At 40.8% G+C, this 23,726-nt stretch overlaps 1 long non-coding RNA gene and 2 pseudogenes across 1 annotated transcript; 2 read left to right on the forward strand and 1 right to left on the reverse strand.

Annotated features, from left to right (window-relative positions):
• Positions 1–1,934: 1,934 nt before the first annotated feature.
• On the forward strand, positions 1,935–6,277 carry LOC112679163 (uncharacterized). Its single transcript, XR_004816702.2, has 2 exons — positions 1,935–4,198; positions 5,989–6,277. It is a non-coding gene; the product is annotated as an uncharacterized LOC112679163 (long non-coding RNA).
• A 142-nt stretch (positions 6,278–6,419) lies between these two features.
• On the forward strand, positions 6,420–8,916 carry LOC118349981 (poly(A) polymerase type 3-like; annotated as a pseudogene).
• Positions 8,917–21,762: 12,846 nt separating this feature from the next.
• On the reverse strand, positions 21,763–23,302 carry LOC112679164 (cytochrome c-like; annotated as a pseudogene).
• Positions 23,303–23,726: the final 424 nt, after the last annotated feature.

Genomic DNA, 23,726 nt, shown 5'->3' on the forward strand with positions numbered 1-23,726 from the left:
TTCCATATTATGCCTTTCTCTACCAATAAACAAAAATGTATATACATTACTTTCATAAATTTTTGAAATACCAAAAATCATAAAATAGAAAACTTTAGGACAAGTTGATTCTTAATATCCTTCATTGCTTAAAAATGTTTATTATTGAAAATGTTATAATAAGGTATTAGGGCAAGGGGAAGGAGTTCAATACAAGGGGCTGTACAAGGGAATTTTATGGTGACAAAACCGTTCTATATGGTACTGTGGTGGTGAACACATGACTCTCTGCGTTTGGTAAAACCCACTGAACTATACACCACAAAGAGTAACCTTTACTGCATGCAATTTGAAAAATAAATCAGGATGCTGGGGGATCCCAAGATGGAATGAAGACCAACTATGACAAATAAATCTAAGTGTATGAGAAAGTATGACATAACTATGGGGTAGTGGAAGGAATAGTTAACCTAAGTAATTTTTATTGGAAACTGTAAAATTGAAGACAAAAAGAACTGACGAAAACACCATAGTCTACTTGGTAACTATGTTTCACATGAGAGGACAGGTTAGCAATTCTTATACTGCTTTACAAAGGATACCACCATTGAACAAATGGGTAAATAAATTACAAATAATGGAAGTCCTGTTTATTGGTGTCAGACAAAGTAAATGACAAATAAGCAAAGATGTTGGGCACCTGGGTGGCTCAGTCGGTAAAGCATCTGCCTTTGGTTCAGGTCATGATCCCAAAGTCCTGGGATCAAGCCCCGCATCAGGAAGCCTGCTTCTCCTTCTGCCCCTGCACCCCTACTATGCTTGCTCTGTCCCTCTAGTGCTCTCTCTCTCTCACTCTCTCAAATAAATAAAATCTTAAAAAAAAAAAAAACAACAAATAGCAAAGATGGGAAGGCTAGAATGAACCCTGTGGAGTTGGAAGAGTCAAAGATATCAGTATGAACCCACGTAAATAGATAGATGGTACAGAAATATAAAGAGCTTTCACTGGCCAAACTTGGAAAAATTTGGAAAACAAAAGTACTAACAGTAGTATTCAATTACAATCCAAGAATAAAATAAGTATCCATTAGTCCATACTGATATAAATAAATGATTGAATAAATAAATGTAGAAGGAATAAGGGCAAGAAAAAATTATCATTTGAATACCACAGTAATAATTATTGTGGGCACGATTGTGGGATGAAACTTTAAGGAGGAACAGAGTACTTGCATAGCCTCCAAGTATCTTCCCCTCAAACACTTAATAAATGTTTTGGGGGTTTTAACACATGTTCAGAAATGTTTTGAAAAATCATCTATTTTCCCAGCTCTCAAGTGTTAACTGGATTTAGTAAGTGACTTCTAAAGGATAGAATATGGAAAAGGAAAAAAAAAAAAAAGAAAGAAACAGTGATATTATAGAGGAGAAATCTAGCAGACAGATACCCCTTTAACCAAGTGATCAAAGTTTACAGCACCAGTAGCAAATTGATTAGTACAGGTTGATATCATGTTATCCTTGATATGATACAAATGAGAAAGGCATTTCATTTCTATGACATTCGAAAACACTCGCAACCTCAGTCTGGTCATTAGAAAACATCCCAAATTGAGGGACATTCTACAAAATATCTGGCTTGTGCTCCTCAAAAGTGTCACATTCATGAAAGACAAGGAAAGATTGAGAAACTGTCACAGTTTGGAGGAGACAAAAGAGATATGGTGACAAAATGCAGTGTGGTACTCTACAGAGCAGAAAAAAAGTATAAGTGGAAACTTGAAATTCCCATGAAGTCTAAAGTTTCGTGAATAGTGCTGTACCAATGTTAATTTCTTAGGTCTGTTAAAGGCACCTACTTACATGCGGTGTGATAACATTAGGGGAGCTGCATGAAAGCTCTCAAGGTGTATTGCTTTATTACACTTCATAAAGACTGTGTGTTTTACAAATTAAAGGCTTGTGGCAACCCTGCGTTGAGCAAATCCACTGGCCCCATTTTTCTTTTTCTTTTTTTTTTTTTTAAGATTTTATTTATTTATTCATGAGAGACACAGGAAGAGAGAGGCAGAGACACAGGCAGAGGGAGAAGCAGGACAGACACAGGTAGCTGGACGCAGGACTCCATCCCAGGTCTCCAGAATCAGGCCCCAGGCCAAAGGCAGCGCTAAACCACTGAGCCACCTGGGCTACCCTGGCCCCATTTTTCAAATAGCATTTGTTCACTCTGTGTCTCTGTGTCACATTTTGGTGATTCTTACAATAGTTCAAATTTTTCATTATAATTCTATTTGTTACAGTGATCGGTGATCTTTGATGTTACTATTGCACTTGTTTGGGGGCACCACAAACTGAGCCCAAATTAAGATCGCCAACTTAATTGATAAATGTTGCTTGTGTTCTGAGTGTTCTAACAATGGGCCAGTCTTGCATCTCACTCCCTCCTCACAGGGCTCCCTGTTCCTTGAGGCACAAGGATTTTGAAATTAAGCCCGTTAATAACCCTACAATGGCCTCCAAGTGTTCAAGTGAAGGGAAGAGTCACACATCTCTCACTTTAAGTCAAAAGCTAGAAACGCCTAAACTTAGTGAGGAAGGCATGTCAAAAGCTGAGATAGCCCAGTTAGCCAACTTGTGAAATGAATGCAAAGGAAAAGTTCTTGAAGGAAACTGAAAATGCTATTCCAGTGAACACATGAAGGATAAGAAAACAAAAAAACAGCCTTATTACTGATATGGAGGAAGTTTCAGGAGTCTAGATAGAAGATCAAACCAGCCACAATATTCCCTTAATCCAAAACCTAATCCAGAGAAGGACCCTAACTCTCTTCAATTCTGTGAAGCCTGAGAGAGGTGAGGAAGCTGCAGAAGAAAAGTTTGAAGCTAACAGAGGTTGGTTCATGAGGTTTAAGGAAAGAAGCCATCTCCATAAAATTAAAGTGCAAGGTGAAGCAGCAAGTGCTGGTGTAGAAGCTGCAATAAGTGATCCAGAAGATCTAGCTAAGATAATTCATGGTTACACTAAACAATGGATTTTCAACATATGTGAAACTATTAGAAGATGCCATGTAGGACTTTCATCACTAGAGTGGAGATGCCACAGCCTGGTTTCAAAGGACAGGCTGACTCTCTGGTTTGGGGCTGATGCAGCTGGTGACTTTAAGTTAAGCCACTGCTCACTTATTCTGAAAACCCTGGGCCTTAAGTATTATGCTAAATTCACTCTGTCTGTGCTCTGTAAATAGAACAACAAAGCCTGAATGACAGCACATCTGTTTACAATATGGTTTACCAAATATTTTAAGCCCATTGTTGAGAACTACTGCTCAGAAAAAAATATTCCTTTCAAAATATTGCTGCTCATTGACAAACCCAAGAGATCTGATGGAGATGTACAGCAAGATTAATGTCTAATACAACATTCATTCTATAGCCCATGGATCAAGGAGTAATTTTCACTTTCAAGTCTTACTATGTAAGAAATACATTTCATAAGATTATAGTTGCCAGAGACAGTGATTCTTTGAAGGAACCTGGGCAAGATCCATTGAAAACCTTCTAGAAAGGATTCACCATTAAGAACATTCATGACTCTTAGGAAGAAGTCAAAATATCAACATGAATGGAATTTGGAACAAGTTGGTTGCAGCCCTCATGGATGACCAGGAGGGGTTCAGGACTTCAGTGGGGGCAGTAACTGCAGATGTGGTGGAAACAGTGTGAGAACTAGAAGTGGAATCTGAACATGTGACTGACTGCAAACTCATGATAAACTTTCATGGATGAGGAGTTGCTGCTTATGGATGAGCAAAGACAGTGGTTTCCTGAGATGGAATCTGCTCCTGGTGAAGATCCTGTGAAGACTGTTTAACTGACAACAAAGATTTCGAATATTACGTACACTTAGTTGATAAAGCAGCAGCTGGTTTGAGAGGACTGACTCCAATTTTGAAACAAGTTCTACTTTGGGTAAAGTGTTATCAAATAGCACCACGTGCTACAGAGACATTGTGAAAGGAAGAGTCAATTGGTGCAGTAAACTTCATTGCTGTCTTATTTTAAGAAATTGCCACAGCTGCCTCAGTCTTCAGCAACCACTCTCAACAGTCAACAGCCATCAACATCAAGGCAAGACTCTCCACCAGCAAAAGATTACAACTCACTGGTAGCTCAGACGACTGGTTGGCATTTTTTAGCAATAAAGTATTTTTTAATTAAGGTATGTACATTCTCTTTTTTAAACATAATGCTATTGCACACTTAATAGACTGCAGTATAGCGTAAACACAACTGTTATATGCACTAGGAAACCAAAACATTCATTTGACTTGCTTTACTGTGATATTTGCTTTATTGTGGTAGGTCCAGAACAAAACCTGCAGAATCTCCAAGACAGGTCTATAAAAGAATTCTCTGTACTATCTTTGAAACTTATCTCTGTGCTATCTTTGCATTTTATCTGTGTACTATCTTTGAAACATCTGTAAATCTAAATTGCTTCTCCAAAAAAGTTGAGAAAAATGTTAGGATAAGATGCATTCAGTGTTGCAATTAAAAATATGTGTGCCGGGATCCCTGGGTGGTGCAGCGGTTTGGCGCCTGCCTTTGGCCCAGGGCGCGATTCTGGAGACCCAGGATCGAATCCCACATCGGGCTCCCGGTGCATGGAGCCTGCTTCTCCCTCTGCCTATGTCTCTGCCTCTCTCTCTCTGTGTGTGACTATCATAAATAAATAAAAATTTAAAAAAAAAATATGTGTGCCTACTCAGGAACTCTATTGTTGTTGCATCCAGAGATCAAGAAAGAGACTAGCATATAGAAAAAGAGAGAGAGAGAGAGAGAGACTAGCCTAAATAAATCCTAAAATAAAGAATTATAGATGATTATACTCTTTTTTTCTTGAAATATCAGCCAAGAACATCTTGACCCTATCAACAAAGCCTGGGCACATACCTTGTGCATCATGTAGACTAGAACTCATTATTTTGTCATTAGTTTGCTCTTCATATCTCTAAAAGAATCTGAAGAGATCATCTAGTCCCAGGCTGAGGAACTGTTTCATTACCATCCAGGCCCATAGATCCATGGAAAACATTAGCATTAGTACAAAGCGACTTAATGCCATTTCAGTTGTTAGAGTGTTTTTTCCCCAGATATAGAAACGCATAACATATTTGTGTGACTTTCAAATTAAGAAGACTTTACATAAAATTGTTCCATAAACATGGGAAAAAAAAACACAAAATCTGTATCCATATTAGGAAAAGCTTAAGTATTTAGAAGGAATGGAGAGAAGGAGGAGGAGGCACTGACTTCATGGCTAAACCTGCCATGATGTCCTAGACAGTGAGCCTGGCTGAGGTGTTTATGGGAAGCAGCCCTGCATGAGAAGCATCTGAGAATAACTACAGTGTCCTCGTGGAGGCTGAGTGTCAGTGTTTGGGACTGAGATTTTGCTGTCAGGTCCAAGTGGTGAAAAAGGAAAAACCACGTAACAACTAGAATTTCTGTTGCCACCCTAGCCCTGTGAGGGAGGGACTGTGATTAGCCTCAATTTATAACCGGGGAAATTGAAGCTTAGGGACAGTAAGGAACTTGCCCCAGGTCTCACAGCTGGTGACTGGGGAAGCCAACACTGGGACCTAGGTTTATAAGACTTCAGGGTTCTTAGCCACCACACAAAATGAATCAACTCTGAAGAGACACAGGAACCATGAAGAGAAAGAAGAGATTGGCAGGAATAAACCATGAGAAAGTTTAGCATTGGCCTCAAGTACCTGAGATTCACTGTTAATGGTTGCTGGTGGTGTTTCCAGGTTTACAGACCCAACATTGGAGCAAACAAGGAAATAGCAGTAGAGACAGAGATATAAGTGTTCTCTCTCTCTCTCCCTCTGCCTCACACACACACACACACACAGAGAGAGAGAGAGAGAAATATTAGGCTCACAGAGGAAATGAAATTGGAGCCACTGCATGTTACCATTCACAGCCATGTCTCTTCCGCAGGATTCCAGGGCCGGCCTTCTGTCTGGCTCGGCCCGCTGCAGGCCTGGAGCTCGGCAGAGTCAAGGCTGACAGGCTAGCGATCGGGAGCCCTTTCACCATGACAGCCTGGGGTATGGAAGTGATCTGCTGCTCCCACACCTGCCCACTAATGATGCCAAGATACATTCATCTCCCTGAGAGGGCTTTCCCGACTCTCCAGATCAGGTCGGGCCTGGTGCGCGCTTGGATATGACCACAGGGTTCTCCATGGCATGTTTTACTCTATGAATAAACGAACCATTTGAATGAAGTATCTGACTTCTGCCTTCCTCATTTCTACCCAAGCTCCATAAAGACAGGGATTTTTTTTTTTAAAACATCATATCTCTGGTTTTCAAAACGATAATAGAGCCACAATAATGCTCAATATTTATGGATTGACAGTGCGCTGCATGAGGATTGGGCTGCTTCCTGTCTATCTCCTCACTGTTGGAAGACGCTTGTCTCCTCCACCTTCTGTACTGTACCAGATAGAACAGGCTGGAGTTCTAACCACCACCTCACCTACCTTTTACTAAGTCCCTTCTCCGGGTCTGGATGCTACATTCCTCTAAAGACAGGCTATAGCATGCTGACCAAGACAGAGGTCTCTATAATCGAATCCTGGTGGTGAAGACAACTCAGCTCAGCAGCTCCTGGTTTGTCATTCTCTCCTTGCTACCCTGGTATCCAATTCTTTGTCGGCTCCATTTTCACCTGTGAACCATCTTCCTCCAGGGAGCTCCAGTTTGCCCCATGAAGCACACAAGTTATGAGTCACATAGCTGCTAAGGAGCCGGAGAAGCATACTGTGCTGGATATTGTCCAGATTAGACAGTATCAGCAATGTTTTATACTAATTAATTGTTTCTTTTTCTTTTTTAAAAAAGATCTACAGTTTTATGTGAAGAGCACTGGTGGTGGGTGGCTAAGGTCTTAGGTTTCAGGTGAGAATATAACTGAATTGGTAATACCTGGGGAGGCTATACTGGCTGATGGGACTGCCGGTGTGTAACCTGCTTGTGGGAAATGAATTTTTCACCTAGAAAAAAAAAGAATCATAGTGGACACCGATGGGGAAGAAGGACAGAGGGTTGACAGAGGACAGGGTTTTTTATTTTTACTCTTTTATTTTACTCTTTCAGATCCATTCACCATCTTTTCACACTCTGCTCTGTGCCCCCAAGATCCTGACTTTTATCAACAGCATTAACCAGGTTTCCAGCTGGGTTTGGCCAACGGGAAGGACTGGCAGGAGACTGGAAACTGGGAGGTCAGAGAAAGACTGCTGCGTTGATTCTCTTGATGGCCTCTGCAGTGACAGGTTATGCTTTCCTACACCAAAGGCCACAGCTCCTGCTGGCTCTCTCCTACTACTGTGCACTCACTGGTTTCAGCCATCCCTCTCTCTTGTCCTCCCCAGTTTAGACAGCAGGCTTCCTGCAGCTGCTAGCCCTATGGTATCCCTTCAGCTTTTATAGTTTCCCTTTATCTTGTCACACCACTGTAAGTTGCAATTTCATTAAAATTTCTCTAACCACCTTTTCGAGGTACCCCCTCTTTCTGTTCTGCATCCTCTTTACACAAAGACTCAGGCTGATGCAACATCCATCATCTCACACATTGCACCTCACCAGGGCAGGAGGAAAGAAGCAGAGCCAACCATGCCCTGACTTTTAAAGGCTTCCACTTGCAACGGACACAGGCCATTTCCACTCACATCCATTGGGCGACGCCACGGTTGACGTCAGGAGGGTGGAGAAACAGAATTCTATCAAATGCTTCTTAGGAGAAAGACTGCAGAACAGCGCTGCACGGCATCACAGGCCAATTCTGCTACCCCGTTCAGCCCCTACTGCCCTCCAGGAATCTCAACACCATCGCCTATTATAGTGAAACCTATTTCTGTCGAGATTAAAAAAAAAAAAATTACCCGCGACTTCATGTTAGCGCCCAGGGGAAGGAGAAGTGCTTCCAGCAGCGGGAGCGGTGCGGGGAAGGGGTCTGGGCCCGGGGAGGGTGGGGGCCCCTGAGGACACCTTGCTCTTTCCAGTTAAGACGCAGGAATCCCAGCAAACACAGAGGCATTGTGACCTTCATTCCTCAACTCTGCTATCAGCTCAGCCCCGAGGACACTGCTTGCCTCCTTACAAAGAAACCAATCGAGACTCTTTTTTTTTTTTACGATTTTTTTTTTTTTTTTTTTTTTTTTTTGACAGAGCATAAGCAGGGGGAGCAGCAGGCAGGGAGAAGCAGGCTCCCCCAGAGCAGGGAGCCGGAGGCGGGGCTCCATCCCAGGACCCTGGGATCATGACCGGAGCCCCAGGCAGGTGCACAAGGGACTGAGCCACCCAGGCACACTCCCCGCACCTCCCCCCAAAGGGAGACTCTGAAGCCCTTTCGGGTGCTTGAAGAGGAAGGGGAACTGCAGCATAGGATTTTAATTTGGGGAAAATTAAATGACCTGGTGAAAGAACGGATCTGAGAAATCAGTGAATGCAAGAATCTTCCACAGTCTGTAATTGAAAATGTTGGAGGAACAATTTTTACATTGGGATCTTCTAGATTAAGAGTATATACAAAAGGTTGTTGAAGAGGCATCACACTGAGTTTTGATGGGATAGAGGTTGGTATTTTGTTTGCAAGTTTAGCACTACAGACTATTCCAGAAGACTTGGATTTGTGAGACAACAATCTGCTTCAGAATTTAAGCAGAAGTAGTCTTAATGGCTGCAGGGTAACAGATGAAACTTTACATATGGTACCAAACATTGACAATTTTAGTTGTCTCTCAGCGCTATTAAACTGGGGGCAAAATGCCATAACATCTATTACAATATATTAGGTTTCCTTGGAGGTGTTTTCTGTCTTTACTTAAATGCAATAGCATCAAGTCTTATACATAAATAAATTTTTCTTGGTATTTTTTAAATGATATGTGTTTGGATTATATTAAAATAAAATTGCTATCAAAAAATAAGATAAAATAAAATAAAATAAAATTGCTATCATAAATTAAAAAAAAAAAAAAAAGGAGGGGGGGATCCCTGGGTGGCGCAGCGGTTTGGCACCTGCCTTTGGCCCAGGGCGCGATCCTGGAGACCCGGGATTGAATCCCACATCGGGCTCCCGGTGCATGGAGCCTGCTTCTCCCTCTGCCTGTGTCTCTGCCTTTCTCTCTCTCTCTCTCTGTGACTATCATAAATTTAAATAAAATAAAATAAAATAAAATTGATTTTAGACACTGAAAAAGGATAAAAAATTATGCAATGATTAAATATTATAATAATGATTCCAAAATACAGATAGTGGGTGAATCTATATGTGGTGTAACTATAGATGCTTTTTTTCTCCTAATTTTTGAACTTTTTAAAAAAAGATTATTTATTTATTTATTCATGAGAGACACAAAGACAGAGCACAGGCAGAGGGAAAAGCAGTGTCCCCATGGTGACCCTGAAATGGGACTTCATTCTGGAACCCTGGGATCATGACCTGAAGGCAAATGCTCAACCACTGAGCCACCCAGGAATCCCAAACTTTTGACTTTTCCAAATTATAGATTTCCTAGAGTGACAAAGTAGCATCTTTTACAATGGAAACCACCAGTAAACTTAATTGTGTAAAGTGTATTTATGAGACTGTAATAACTTAGAGAAGATGCTTATAATATTTTAGTAAAAAAATTAACACATAAAATTGCATCTACGTTGATACATATATCTGTGATCAGGGCAAGAGAAATTAAGTGTTAGACTGGCTTTTTAATATCTATTTACTTATTTTTAAGTTTATTTAAGTAATCTCTACATCAAACAAAGGGGTCAAACTCACAACCCTGAAATCAAAAGTCACATGCTCCTCCAACTGAGCCAGGCAGGCACCTCTTTTTTATTTTTAAATGTAAAATAAATAAGTTGTGGGTAGTAATAAAATGCTATTCCAGGGGCAGAAAGTGTGGAGGAAATGCTGTTCTTAAGCTCTGCCTTTATTTCCAGCAAAGCATCCATGTATTACCCCCAACAAGAGGACATCCCCTGTCAGAGTATAGCAGAACAAACATAGAACACCAGGAACAAGGAGACCTAGATTATAATTCTGACTCTATAGCTAGCCAGTTTGTAATTTAGTTCAGTTAATTTTATCTCCTGGCCTTGTTCATTTTACCTGGCCTTGTTCACTCATCTGATAAGTGAGTATACTGATCAAGACGATCAGTATCAAGACGATCTTTTCATTTCCTCTGAGTTCTAAAATTCTTTAGGCCATGTGAGGTTCAAGGTTCCTAAATCCCTATACTATGGAACATGGACTCCCTTATAAAATGTTCCCTTCAGGTAGCCCTGGTGGCTCAGCGGTTTAGTGCCTGCCTTTGGCCCAGGGCGTGAGCCTGAAGACCCGGGATCGAGTCCCACGTCGCACTCCCTGCATGGAGCCTACTTCTCCCTCTGCCTCTGTCTCTGCCTCTCTCTCTCTCTCTCTCTCTGTGTCTGTCATGAATAAATAAATAAAATCTTAAAAAAAAAATGTTCCCTTCATTTGATCCCCAGGGGCCAACATGATAATCTTCTTACATAACAGGTGTTTAGTAAATGCTTATTAAACATAATTCAAATCATAATAGTCATGATAATCCTCCTGAGTAAGATGATGATCTTACAGAGGTTTAATCTACATGCCTAATAAGAGAGTACTATGGTTTGTGCCAAAGTCAAGGCACACTTTCCAATACATAAGCAAATTAATTTCCATGTAGAGTATCTGTTAAAATTTTTAGAAATAGGATCACCTTTAATCTAAAAGCAAAACTGGAACATTGTTACAGTGTTCTGAATTATGGAAAATGTTTAGGCATTATTTTGTAAGACACAATAATGGGCATTATGTTGTTTATTGAAAACTTAGTTCTTTGGCCCTTCCCTTTAAAAGACTGCCATATTAGTTGGGAAACAGGTTATACATATGTTACCAAACTTAAACTTGTCCATGCACATGCTGCGCATTAAGCCAATGGCTAAACAGAAAGGCAGTGCAACGAGAAGGCAGGGGATCATTGTCAAAGCTGCCTTTCCATGTTGAACTCAGGAACAGCTTATATACATGAGAGGAAGATGAGGGGTTTCTTGAAATCTTACAAGAGGGGGCCTCGAAACGATCTGGAGTTATGCATTCTTCTGGACAATGAGGCACTATTTGGCACCTGGTAAGATCAGATACTAGATAAGTAGGGAACAAAACAGACCTTGGAGCTAAGTTAATAATGAAATTATACAACCACAGTTCTGCTTATGTTTTCAAAGCAGGTCAAGGAACCAGGTGTCTGACCTCACATATGTGCATGTAAAACATATAACAAAAACATGCAAGGTTACAGGGCAAATGCTGATTATTATCTTTGAACTCCTTGCCCTTTGCAGATGTCAGTGATTAGATACCATGCTTTATCTATTAAACTTCTTTCACTAAAAGAAAACACAGGGACACCTGGGTGGCTCAGCAGTTGAGCATCTGCCTTTGGCTCAGGATGTCTGCAGTCTCAGGATGGAGTCCCATGTCGGGCTCCCTGCATGGAACCTACTTCTCCCTCTGCCTCTGTCTCTGCCTCTCTCTCTCTCTGTCTCTCATGAATAGATAAATAAAATTTTAAAATGAAAAAGAAAAGACAATATTTACTTTGTATTAAAAACCAGGTTAAGCATTTTTGATACTTCTCTTTCATCAGACTAGTGCCCATGGGAACTCCCTCTTTTCCCATAGGCAAGATTGGTTCCTTAGTATGTATAAACATTTAGGTCTTTCCTTTGAATCTTAGGCCCACCTTTGTCCCAGATACTGCATCCGCTCCCCTCTTTGTTCCAAATTTCTTACTTTTTAAATAAAGATTTTACTTATTTATTCACGAGAGACACAAAGAGAGAGAGGCAGAGACAGAGGGAGAAGCAGGCTCCATGCAGGGAACCCAATGTGGGACTCGATCCCAGGTCTCCAGGATCAGGTCCTGGGCTGAAGGCGGCGCTAAACCGCTGAGCCACCCGGGCTGCCTCAAATTTCTTAACTTAAAGGTTGTTTCACCCCATTCCTACTCCAAGCAAAGAATTTAACTATGTGGGTAAATTCTCCTCCAGTGTCAAGCAGTAAGTAATTGATTTCCTCTCATCAGGAAAATGGCTAAGATGGCATCACAATTACTAGATTCTTCTCTGTAGAGGGTATAACTGTTCTTAAAACAGTAAGTCCAAATAGCTTTGCTTAAACTGCTTGCAGTTTAAGTACAATTAAATTATTGAAAAGAATGTTTTGGGGCAAATTTCACAAATTCCTCAGTCCTGAATGTTTTCAATTAAACTATAAATGGTGTTTTTCTTCCTTAAGCTAGATTTCAAATAAGATTTTTAAAAAAAATCACCATAGACACAGAATTCTAAATTCGCTGAATTCTATTCACTGCTCACCTGCTTACATACATAGGCATCTTCAATCACAATGTCTGCACATGGTTGGGAATTGCCACAGCTTGGAGGACTTATTCAGGGGGATCACTTCTACAAGTGCTACAGTGGAGACAAGGCAACTTTGTAATTTCAATGAAAAACACTGACCATCCATTTCCAAGTTTTTTTTTTCCTTTAACCAAAGTCTAAAAAATACATCCAAGCTCCTCTGCTTACTCGAAGCCTTCTCCTTGTCTCCCTGTATTGTGTCCTGACTCTAGGCAATATCAAGTCTGAATAAAATGTGACCCGTGTTAACTCTGCTCCAAGGTGTACTTATTCCTATAGGTTTGGTATCCTCTTCTTTGTGGAGTATTTATTTATGTTAAATATTTAACTTATTGAGCACGCGAGAGAAAAAGAGAGAGCATGAGTGGGGTGGGAAGGATGTTAGACTCCCGAACCAGCAGGGAGCCCAGTGCGGGGGTCTCCATCCTAGGACCCTGGGATCATGACCTGAGCTGAAGGCAGATGCTTACTTGACTGAGTCACCCAGGCGCTCTTTATGGGGTATTTAGTAAGTGGAGTATTGATTATATATATATTAACTTTGTTCTCATATAAGGATTTTATATTCTTTTTTCCCCCTAAGACTTTATTTTTTCCTTCCTATGTTTATCATTCCTTTGCTTTCTTTTTATTCATGATGTATACAATTTCTAAGTAAAAATAATAAACTATTAAAAAAAAAGACTATTTTTTAAGTAATCTCTACAGCCAATGTGGGGCTCAAACTTACAACCCCAAGATCAATAGTGGCACACTCCACTGACTGAGCCAGCCAGGCTCCCCAGGATTTCACATCCTTTTACTAACTTCCCACATGGTGCAAACCTTACCAGAAGGTGTATAGATCCCTGCCAATGTCAGTCCATTAAGAGGAGACCCAGCTTCTCACAGACCTACAATAAATGAAATGGACTGCCTTTTTCCTTAGTGGTAACTGGTATCAGCTTTCTATTCACTATCTCTTGATCTTTCTAGAAGAGAGCAACTTCCCTTTGTCTGGAGACATTTGAAAGGTCATATCTAAGGGAGATTTTTCTAAAGATTATACTTTTCTTCCCCAGACTGACAGCTACAGTTAAGATTTCACCATAGCCCCAGAGCAGAAATACCATTTTTGTTCTGGGAAGAAGTGGCTTATGTGTCAAAAAAAAAAAAAAAATGTAAGACCTAGTTAATAGGAATATTTGAAGAATCTTAGGGATGCATATGTGTAGGGATCTTGAGGATACTGGATTGGGGATGATGATGGGAGGTGGGGATAGGAAACTGGGTGGACTATAGCTTATTATTAAGGTACCCCTTCATGACTTGGAGCTCAGTGTTCTGGTAAGGACACCAGGATCCTGTCCAACATGCTGCTGAGATGGCTCTTTGAAGCTTGTACACTATGATAGCCTAAGCTAAATAGGTGGAGATGCTGTAACTGTCTTGGCATGGTATTGAGAAAGGGGTCTGAAGATTCAGGGATGTAAAAATATTAGAATGAATGTATTATTTGTGATCAGAGAAACTGCCACTTGACAGTGTTTCCCAGGAGAACCCAAAGGACACTTCTTTTACTAAAGCAGTGAGGAGGGATCTCTGGGTGGCTCAGCGGTTTGTCGCCTGCCTTTGGCCCAGGGCGCGATCCTGGAGACCCGGGATCGAATCCCACGTCGGGCTCCCGGTGCATGGAGCCTGCTTCTCCCTCTGCCTCTCTCCTCTCTCTTGGTGACTATCATAAATAAATAAAAATAAAAAATAAAATAAAATAAAGCAGTGAGGAAAGCATTGCTAAGGGGTACCAGTTAATTTGGCACGCTCTGTGATAACTGTCTCGTATAGGCTGGGATTGACAGAAGGTGTTGCCATGGAATTAAGATTCCTAATATCGAGAGAATGGTAGGATTCTGGAATGGCAGAGACCAATGGCAGCACTTAAGTGTTAGAATAAAGGAGGCATACACCATATTGGGTAGCAAAGCTATAGTAGTAGTATTCAGTATGCTTTGACCCTCTGGAATCAGTGAATAAGTCACGATGTTCCTAGAGGTGAAATGGAAAGTCAACCAGAATGTTATTTGCCCTGTATAATAAAACAGAAAAATTGAGAGCTGGTGAACAGAAACCGTCACCAGTGTTTCAGAGAAAAAGATCTGTTCACCCAGTTTCTAAATATGTCATTTCACAGACCCAAAGCCCACTCATTGAAGGAGAGATAGATCCGTTTGAGGAAGACAATGCAATGTTTATGGTAAACATTCCCATGATCCTACCCCAAAGGGATCTAAGACTATCAGGGTAAAGATACACTGACAAAAAAGGAATTGTCAGACTTCTCAAGAACTGTTGAATATAGGCACTATGGCTCTGTATGGATACTGAGTCAAGGGACCTGAACTACTTTCATTATTCTATAGTTAAAATGGTGTCATAGGGAAGCCAAGTGATAAAGGGAGTTCTAGTTAACTGTGTCTCACAATAGGTTCAAGAGATCTGTTGGATTATCCTGCGGTTATTTCTCTGGTATCTGAGAATGTAGTTGGGACACACATAGCCAGTAGCTGACACTACATTCCCATTGTTCCCCAACCTGTGAAGTAAGAGTCACTATGGTAAGAAACTTGAAACGTTTCTTCCTTCAGCCAAGTTACATATCAAAGTAATAATACATGCTGGCAAGATAGATAGTTACCCATAGTGGTCACCAAATGAATAATGCGTCACTGAATTTTGGTTTTTGTTTTTTTCCTTTCCTTGTTTTACTTTTTAGACCCTCACTCCTGCTCTTTAAGATCATTTCCTCCTCCTCCTCCTCCTCCTCCTCCTCTTCTTCTTCTCCTCCTCCTCCTTCTTTTTAAAAAATTTACTTATTTATGAAAGAGAGAGGCAGGGAGAGGGGCAGAGGAAGAGAAAGAGAGAGAATCCTTAAGCAGACTCCCTGCAGAGCATGGAGCCTGATATGGGGCTCGATCCCAAGACCCTGGGATCATGATCTGAGCCAAAACCAGGAGTTGGGTGCTTAACCAACTGAGCCACCCAGGTGCTCCATGGATATATTCTAAGTTTTTCTAAAGATGTTTTTCATTTAAACAATAATTTTTAGGGGGACCTGGATGGCTCAGTTGGTTTTGGCTTAGATCATGATCTCAGGGTTCTGGGATAGAGCCCCATGTCAGCTTCATGTTAGGCTCTGTGCTCAGTGGGGAGTCTGGTTGAGGATTTTCTCTCTCTCCTTCTGCCCCTCCCCCTGCTCACTCTCTCTCTCTCCCACCCTCCCTCTCTAAAATATATAAATCTTAAAAAAAAGGAAGAAAGAAAGAGAGAAAGAAAGAAAGAAAGGAAGGAAGGAAGGAAGGAAGGAAGGAAGAAAGAAAGAAAGAAAGAAAGAAAGAAAGAAAGAAAGAAAGAAAGAAAGATGTAGTCTATATCCAGAATAAATTGCCTACAAATTATTTTGCAAATAACCTTATAGTAATACAGATAATGTACAGAAAGGAAATATCTCCTATCTTTGATAATATCCACTTGACACCTTCAACCATGCAAAATACAAGTTGCTGTTATCTCTCACAACGTTTTATGAATCCCTGATCCTGTATTTGCATTGTGAATTAAGTATCTTAATGGACATGGCTTTGCAGAAGTAAACCAAACACTGAGTTTGTGAAAAGGGCTCAAGAAATAAATTGTTCTTCATTACAGAAGAGTTTGGGGTTCTTCAGGGAACCCATGAAGGAAGGGGTGGAGTGAAGAGGAAAAATGGTAGGAGTGAGAATACAAGGGAGGCAGCAAGATAATGAAGAGCCTGGTGTCATGGTTAGTGGAACAGAGATCCCAAGAACTTATAAGAATAGAAGTGATTAAGTTTCAGTGTCTTTTTTTTTCCCCCCAGTGGAACCACCACCACTTCTAGTCTCTGCCAAACCACCAGGAAGCAGTAGATGATATAGACTATCCCAACCACTCAAGGCCTATTGTTCAATAAAGGTTCAGAAAAGTGAAGTGACCCAACCAAGGAGACAGTGGTAAGGGTTGGCATCAGTGGCCCATGCAGGCTGTCTTACCCTAGGGCTTGACAGACTTTCCTTAAATTGTGAAGTAGAGACTTAAGCATATCTTAATAGGATAAGTTCACATAGAAAAAGTTTGCAAATATAGAACCAAAGATAAATAATATAACTGAGCACATACTCAAAAGCAAATGTTAAAAAATCAAAGAACTAGTTAAACTTCTTAGCAGCTCAAAATAATCATGACAGACTCTCTGAGATACTTAACTCTGAAAATTAAATCAAATGAAAGAAATGTTACTCGTTGAAAATCTTAAATTGTTCCAGTGAATTTCCTTAATGATCAAATATTCTGTTGGCTGCTTATAAAAACCAAATAGTTACACTTATCCGTATAATGACACCAAAGGATTAAGAAAATATAAAATGTTATTATGGGCATCGTATAGCATTTGACTGTCTTGGCTGAGTTGCTCATATTTGAACCTGTGATATTGTTATTTATGTGCTTATATTTTCTCTTCCACTGGATCGAGGTTCAACTTTGCATTCCTTCAAACAGCCTTGTACATAGTAAGTGATGAGTGTGTACTGAATCAAATGGACGGTTTTCCCAGCGCTAGTCACAACTAATAGAAGAGAACAAAATCTAAGATACCTTAGTAATTTAATATTTGCTTTGAAAAGGGTAAAAATATTTTTATGAAACTCTTAGACTTTTACTGTTTCTATAATCAAATTAAAATATAATCGAGGATTCTCGAATTGATATCACAGCTTTCTTCTAAGGAACTCACTGCTCACCACAGCCATCAGGGCCACCACATATGTCAGATGGCCATTGCCAATTCCACAGAGATTTCTGTCCAATCCCTGCCCCACAGAGAGGTATTTTGCTTAGAAGGGAAAAGTAGCTCCTACAGAGAGAAGTAGGGGGGGAGATTGATTATTAAAGTAACCTATTCACTTCTAAAACTTTGAAAACTACAAATATGTATTAAATGTGAAGAGAAAAATGTAACCTCTGTCAACATTTTGTTTTTGTTTTAAGATTTTATTTATTTATTCATGACAGACATAGAGAGAGAGAGAGAGGCAGAGACACAGGCAGAGGGAGAAGCAGGCTCCATGCAGGGAGCCCAATGCGGGACTCGATCCCGGGACTCCAGGACCACGCCCTGGGCCAAAGGCAGGCGCCAAACCGCTGAGCCACCCAGGGATCCCTCTGTCAACATCTTGGTGAATATCCTTCCAGTCCCCTCTTGGCTGAGTTTTCTTTTTTTCTTAATTATGATTATGCCATATACCTTCTATTGGTATCTGTGTGTGTATGTGCGTGAATATGCCCATGGGCGCACATGCGTGTGTGTGAGTGTATGTGTGTGTACTTCCCTACTGTTTATGTAAATTTCAAAACAAATCCATAGGGACACAGATAAAACATCTCCTGAAGTTGGATTAGGGTGACATTTCTCAAGTTACAGGTAATGATTCCTCAAAGACATAGGGGTGCTGAAATGCAAAGCTTTCTGGAAGATTATTATAAATGTTTTCCATGGCCAGGAAAATAGAATCCGTCCATGTTTGGGGCAGTGACTCCTAGATCTAGAGCACCTTGCACCATCAGCTGCCTGCCAGTCAAAGGAATGTTGACAGGAGCAGGGGACAGGTGACAGTGGCTGATCACCTGGTGATAAGTGCTTTGTGTAAGAGCCAAGTTACATATCAAAGTAATAATACATGCTGGCAAGATAGATAGATAGTTTTCTATCTATTTCATTTACATTTCTCTGGCCCTTTTTTTATTTTTTATTTTTTTATTTTTTTATTTTTATTTTTTTTTTCTGGCCCTTTTTTTAACTGCTTCACTGAAGCTTGTTCTCTTGACATGTTTGTTCCCCTCTCCCTTCTTGATTTGTTCTTTTTCTCTCTCTTTGGCTTGCATTCTGGAGTCACCTCAGGTGTTGTGAAATCACAGGTCTTATTCCAGTCCACGATTATATTTTACTTGTTCGAGACTCCTTCTAGACTTCCTGGAGGCCAATCCTAAGAGAAATTCCTTTGTTCTCCAACACTAACCTGGAAGTATAATACTTGCCCTCTCCCTGGGCTCAGAGAATGCCCAATGATCTACTCTGGAATAAGCCCGCTGAGATGTTTCAGGGAGAACAAGATTCAGCCTTCCTAGATCTGTTTTCTACTACAGGAAAAACTCAGCTCAAGGTAGCTCATCTCTGTGGCTACCACTCTGCTTCTTGTTCTTGGCTGCTTTCAAACTCATCCACAGTGGTGTCCTTAAAAAAAAAAAAAAAAAAAAAAAAAACACAAGTTCAGCCTCTGAGCAATGTACCTGGTCTTCATATATTTACTGCCCTTTAAATCTCGATAAGCCAGTCATTTCTCTGCTCACGTCTTTCCAGCAACTATGGACAATGGAGAGAGAGACCCAGGCTTTTGACTCTTTGTTCACCACTGCTTCCCCTTAAAGCTTTGAGAAGCTGGTCACACCTCAGAGTCATTCTTTGCATTGAGTGGAAACTACCTGTAAGAAATCCTCTTCTTTCACTCTGCTGGGCTTCTAGAATCCTCCCAGGACATCAGAGACAGCTGAGCCTCGGCAGCTGAGTCCCACAATCCTCCTGTGCAGTTATGGTCTCAAGATATTACCCTTCTGGGACTCCTGGGTGGCTCAGTGGTTGAGGGTCTGCGGCTCAGGGTGTGATCCCAGGGTCGGGGGATCGAGTCACACATAGGGCTCCCTGCAGGAAGCCTGCTTCTCCCTCTACCTATGTCTCTGCCTCTCTCTCTCTCTCTGTCTTTGTCTGTCTGTCTGTCTGTCTCTCTCTGTCTCTCATGAATAAATAAATAAAAATCTTAAAAAAAAAAAAAAAAGACTTTGTCCTTCCTGCAGAAACACCCATGACAGTGCAGGGATTGTCATCCACTTTAAGTAAAAGGTCAGTTTCAGAAATGGACTCAGAGTGACATTGAGATGGCAGTGGTGCTCAGGATAAAAAAATGTTTATATTAACCACCAATTATTTAGTCCCCAGAACGGGGGATATTCCAATCTATGGGAATCTAGATATTTTTTACTCAAATCACAGGTAGCAGAAACTGAGAAGACTGAGTGACTTTCCCAAAGGCACATGCTGGCAAATGGCAAAATTGAAATTCAGATCCAGGGCTGCCGCCTCCAAATCCTGGCTATCACCATGCTAGTAGCCTCCTACAGGGAAGAGCTCACTCCACTAAATTAAAAGTGTGGGCCACATTAATATAAAAACTGTTCTTTAAAACTTGTATGAACCACTCAATGATTTACAGGGTTCAAATCCATGTAAGGCACATACAGTGAAGACCAAGCCAAGATATGACATGGTTCTTGCCCTAAAGGTAGAGAGTGGACATCAGAGTGAATGATGAATAAAAGTGCAAGAGGTAGGGCAGCTCGGGTGGCTCAGTGGTTTAGCGCTGCCATCGGCCCAGGGTGTGACCCTGGAGACCCGGGATCAAGTCCTGCATCTGGCCCCCTGCATAGAGCCTGCTACTCCCTCTGCCTGTGTCTCTGCCTCTCTCTCTCTGTCTCTCATGAATGAATGAATGAATAAATAAATAAATAAATAAATCTTTTAAAAAATGCAAGAGGTAAAAAGCAACATTAGGCAACAATTCAAGAGACATCACAAAAAAAAAACACAGATAATTTACCATGTAGCCAATGTTCTTTCTTTTTTAATCTGTGATTTTGTTTCATTATCTTAAGCCTTTTCACATAATTTACAAATTTGTGCTGAAGATATAGCACCTCTATCTTCACCTTTCTAACAAGTTAGCAAAAGCACCATTACCAATCATACACATATAGTAATTCCACAGTTGTGTTTTTGAATAGCTGTAGAGAAGACAATCCTGAATTATATCTTAGTCTGACTTAGTAAAGAACTCACAAGCCAAGTCTGTTGCTATATCTTGTCACACTGAGTTTTAAAAGCATCTGACCTTTCAGATCACCTATACAACGTGAGAAGTGGGGACACCTGGGTGGCTCAGCGGTTGAGAGTCTGCCTTCAGCCCAGGGTGTGATCCTGTGGTCCTGGGATCAAGTCCCACATCGGGCTCCCTGCATGGAGTCTGCTTCTCCCTGTCTCTGACTCTCTGTGTCTCTCACGAATAAATAAATAAAATATATATTTTTTAATATGAGAAGTGTTAAATATTCTTTATTTAATATTATACATAGGGCACCTGGGTAGCTCAGCTGGTTAAGCACCTGCCTTCAGCTCAGGTTGTAATCCCAGGGTCCTGGGATCCAGCCTCACGTCCAAACTCTCTGCTCAGTAGGGAGCCTACTTCTCCCTCTCCCTCTTCCTGCCCCTCTGCCTGCTTGTGCGTGTTCCCTCTCTCTCCGTGTTAAACAAATAAATAAAATATTAAGAAATAATACAAAATAAAAGGTAAACAAAATATATTATACATAAGCCACCCTCGTAAATGCCTTTCATGAAGCAAAAGGCAGCATTTTAGATGCAGGGAATTTTTTTTTTAAAGATTTATTTATTTATTTGTCACAGACAGACAGAGAGAGAGAGAGAGAGAGAGAGAGGCAGAGACACAGGAGGAGAGAGAAGCAGGCTCCATGCCGGGAGCCCAACGTGGGACTCGATCCTGGGACTCCAGGATCGGGCCCTGGGCCAAAGGCAGGCGCCAAACCGCTGAGCCACCCAGGGATCCCCAGATGCAGGGAATTTTAATTACATTAGCATAGATAAAACCAAAGAGATAGAATGGACATTGCCAGATTATCTTTAGCCCTTGCCTTTAACAGGTTAATAAACACAACTTGAAACACAGCCACGTCTTACTGTCCTACGACACAGTGAAGTTATTGCCTCAGTATTTACATATATTAACATAACCAGTTATATAAGTCTAAATATAAAATCAATTTCCTATAAGTTTTGAGATGGCATTTCCCCTCTCTGTGAAAGGCTGAACATTACTCATCAACTCCAATCATATTTTTAGAAGAGGAAAATGGTGACAGCATTGGTTGAACCAGAATTGCTATCAAAGTTCAAAAAGCTGATACTATTCATTTAACCACAAGCCAATCTTATTTAAATCAGGACTGCCCAAGAGTAGTTTTCTATCAGCCATTCATGATCTGAGTTCCAGTGCATGAGGTCAATTTTAAATACGGTATGCACAAAAAAAGTCACGAGACATTTTTGTTTTGTAAGAAATAAGGCAATGGCCAACTATTACTCCTTTGTAGCTTTTTTGAGATAAGCTCTCAAGGCTTATCTCAAGGCTGCCCTTTCTCCTATCATCTTAATGCCAGCAAAGATAATTTTTGTTCCAGGTTGTACTTCTTAGGATTCTCCAAATACTCCATCAGTGTCTCCTTTCCCCAGAATGACTTTGTTCTTGTTGGCATGCAGGGGCCTGACCTATCTTCCACCCAACTAAACCATGGAGCTTTGGCCCAGTCTTGTGCTTGCCTCCCTTTTCCAAGTATAGCACTGGGCACACTTTTAACAAAACTCTTCTTGCCCTTCTTAACATCACCCTTTCTTATTTTTGTTTTTGTTTCTTTAATTTTTTCGTTCTTTTTAAAAATTTTTTTAATTTTAATTCAATTGTCAAGATATAGTTTAACACTCAATGCTCATCTTATCATGTGCCCTCCTTAAGGCCTGTCACCCAATTTCCCTGCCCCCTGCCCTCTCCCCTCCAGCAACCCTCCATTTGTTTCCCAGAGTCAAGAGTCTCTCATTGTTTGTCTTCCTCTCTGATTTTTCCCCATTCCATTCCCCCTCCTTCCCCTGTGGTCCCTTGCACTATTTCTTATATTCAACATATAAATGAAACCATATGATGATTGTCTTTCTCCAATTGACTTATTTCACTCACAGCATAATACCCTCCAGTTCCATACACATCAAAGTACATGGTAGATATTCATCCTTTCTGATGGCTGAGTAATATTCCATTGTATCTATATACCACCTCTTCTTTATCCACTCATCTGTTGAAGGACATCATAACTCCTTCCACAGTTTAGCTATTGTGGACATTGCTGCTATGAACATTGGGGTGCAGGTGTCCCATCGTTTCACTACATCTGTATCTTTGGGTTAAAAACCCAGTACGCAATTGCTAGGTCATGGGGTAGCTCTATTTTGAACCTCCACACTGTTTTCCAGAATGGCTGCACCATTTTGCGCTCTTACCAACAGTGTACAAGCGTTCCCCTTTCTCCACATCCTTGCCAACATCTGTTGTTTCCTGACTTGTTAATTTTAGCCATTCTCACTGGCGTAAAGTGGTATCTCATTGTGGCTTTGATTTGCATTTCCCTGATGATACATCACTCATTTTAAGTTGCTCTTTTGTCGCACGTGAAGTGAAGGTGCCCACTTGCAAGCTGGCCAGCCGGCTCCCTCTAGCAGACCCTATTTCTCAAAAAAAAATTTTTAATTATGGTATAATATAACTTTTGGCCTTTTAATCATTTTTTATTTATTAGAGATTGAGAGAGAGAGAGAGCACAAGCAGGGGGAGCAGCAGAGGCGGGCTGGGGTGGAGGGAGAAGCAGACTCCCCACTGAGTAAGGAACCCACTTACGGTTCAATCTCAGGACCCTGGGATCATGAACTCAGCCAAAGGCAGATGCTTAACCATCTGAACTACCCAAGCACCCAGTTCTTCCTATGTTTTTGAGTGAGTTGTACAAGTAGCTAAATACTGTACTAAGGGTGAGGAAATCCCCACAGCTGGATTGGGATAGGAGATCTTCATGGCAGCTGTAGCTCTGGCTCTGACCCTCAAAGAAAAGGAAAGATTTAAATAAACTGTGGGCTGCAAGAGTCAAAGCATAAAAGGACAGGGACAGGATCTGCATTGAGGGGAAGGATTATATAAGGGGCTGTAGGACCAGATGTTTTCCACAGGGGGGATCATATGCCAAGCAAAATACCTGTTGAAAAAATAAAGTAAGCAGTGATTCAAGCAATTTCCCACAGCCTGCACAGCAGGACACTGCCTTGGCAGAACTGTGCTTCCTTAAACTCGGCTGTTGAGTACAGAAGGTTAAAAGGGTTTTGAAAACTCAATGTATCTTTCCCCCAAAGCCTATAGTACATTTAATATTGAAAATCAAATGATATTTCTTTTTTTAAAATATTTTATTTATTTATTCATGAGAGACACAGAGAGACACAGA

Source organism: Canis lupus, chromosome 6 (assembly GCF_003254725.2).
Source record: "Canis lupus dingo isolate Sandy chromosome 6, ASM325472v2, whole genome shotgun sequence".
Taxonomy (NCBI): Eukaryota; Metazoa; Chordata; class Mammalia; order Carnivora; family Canidae; genus Canis; species Canis lupus.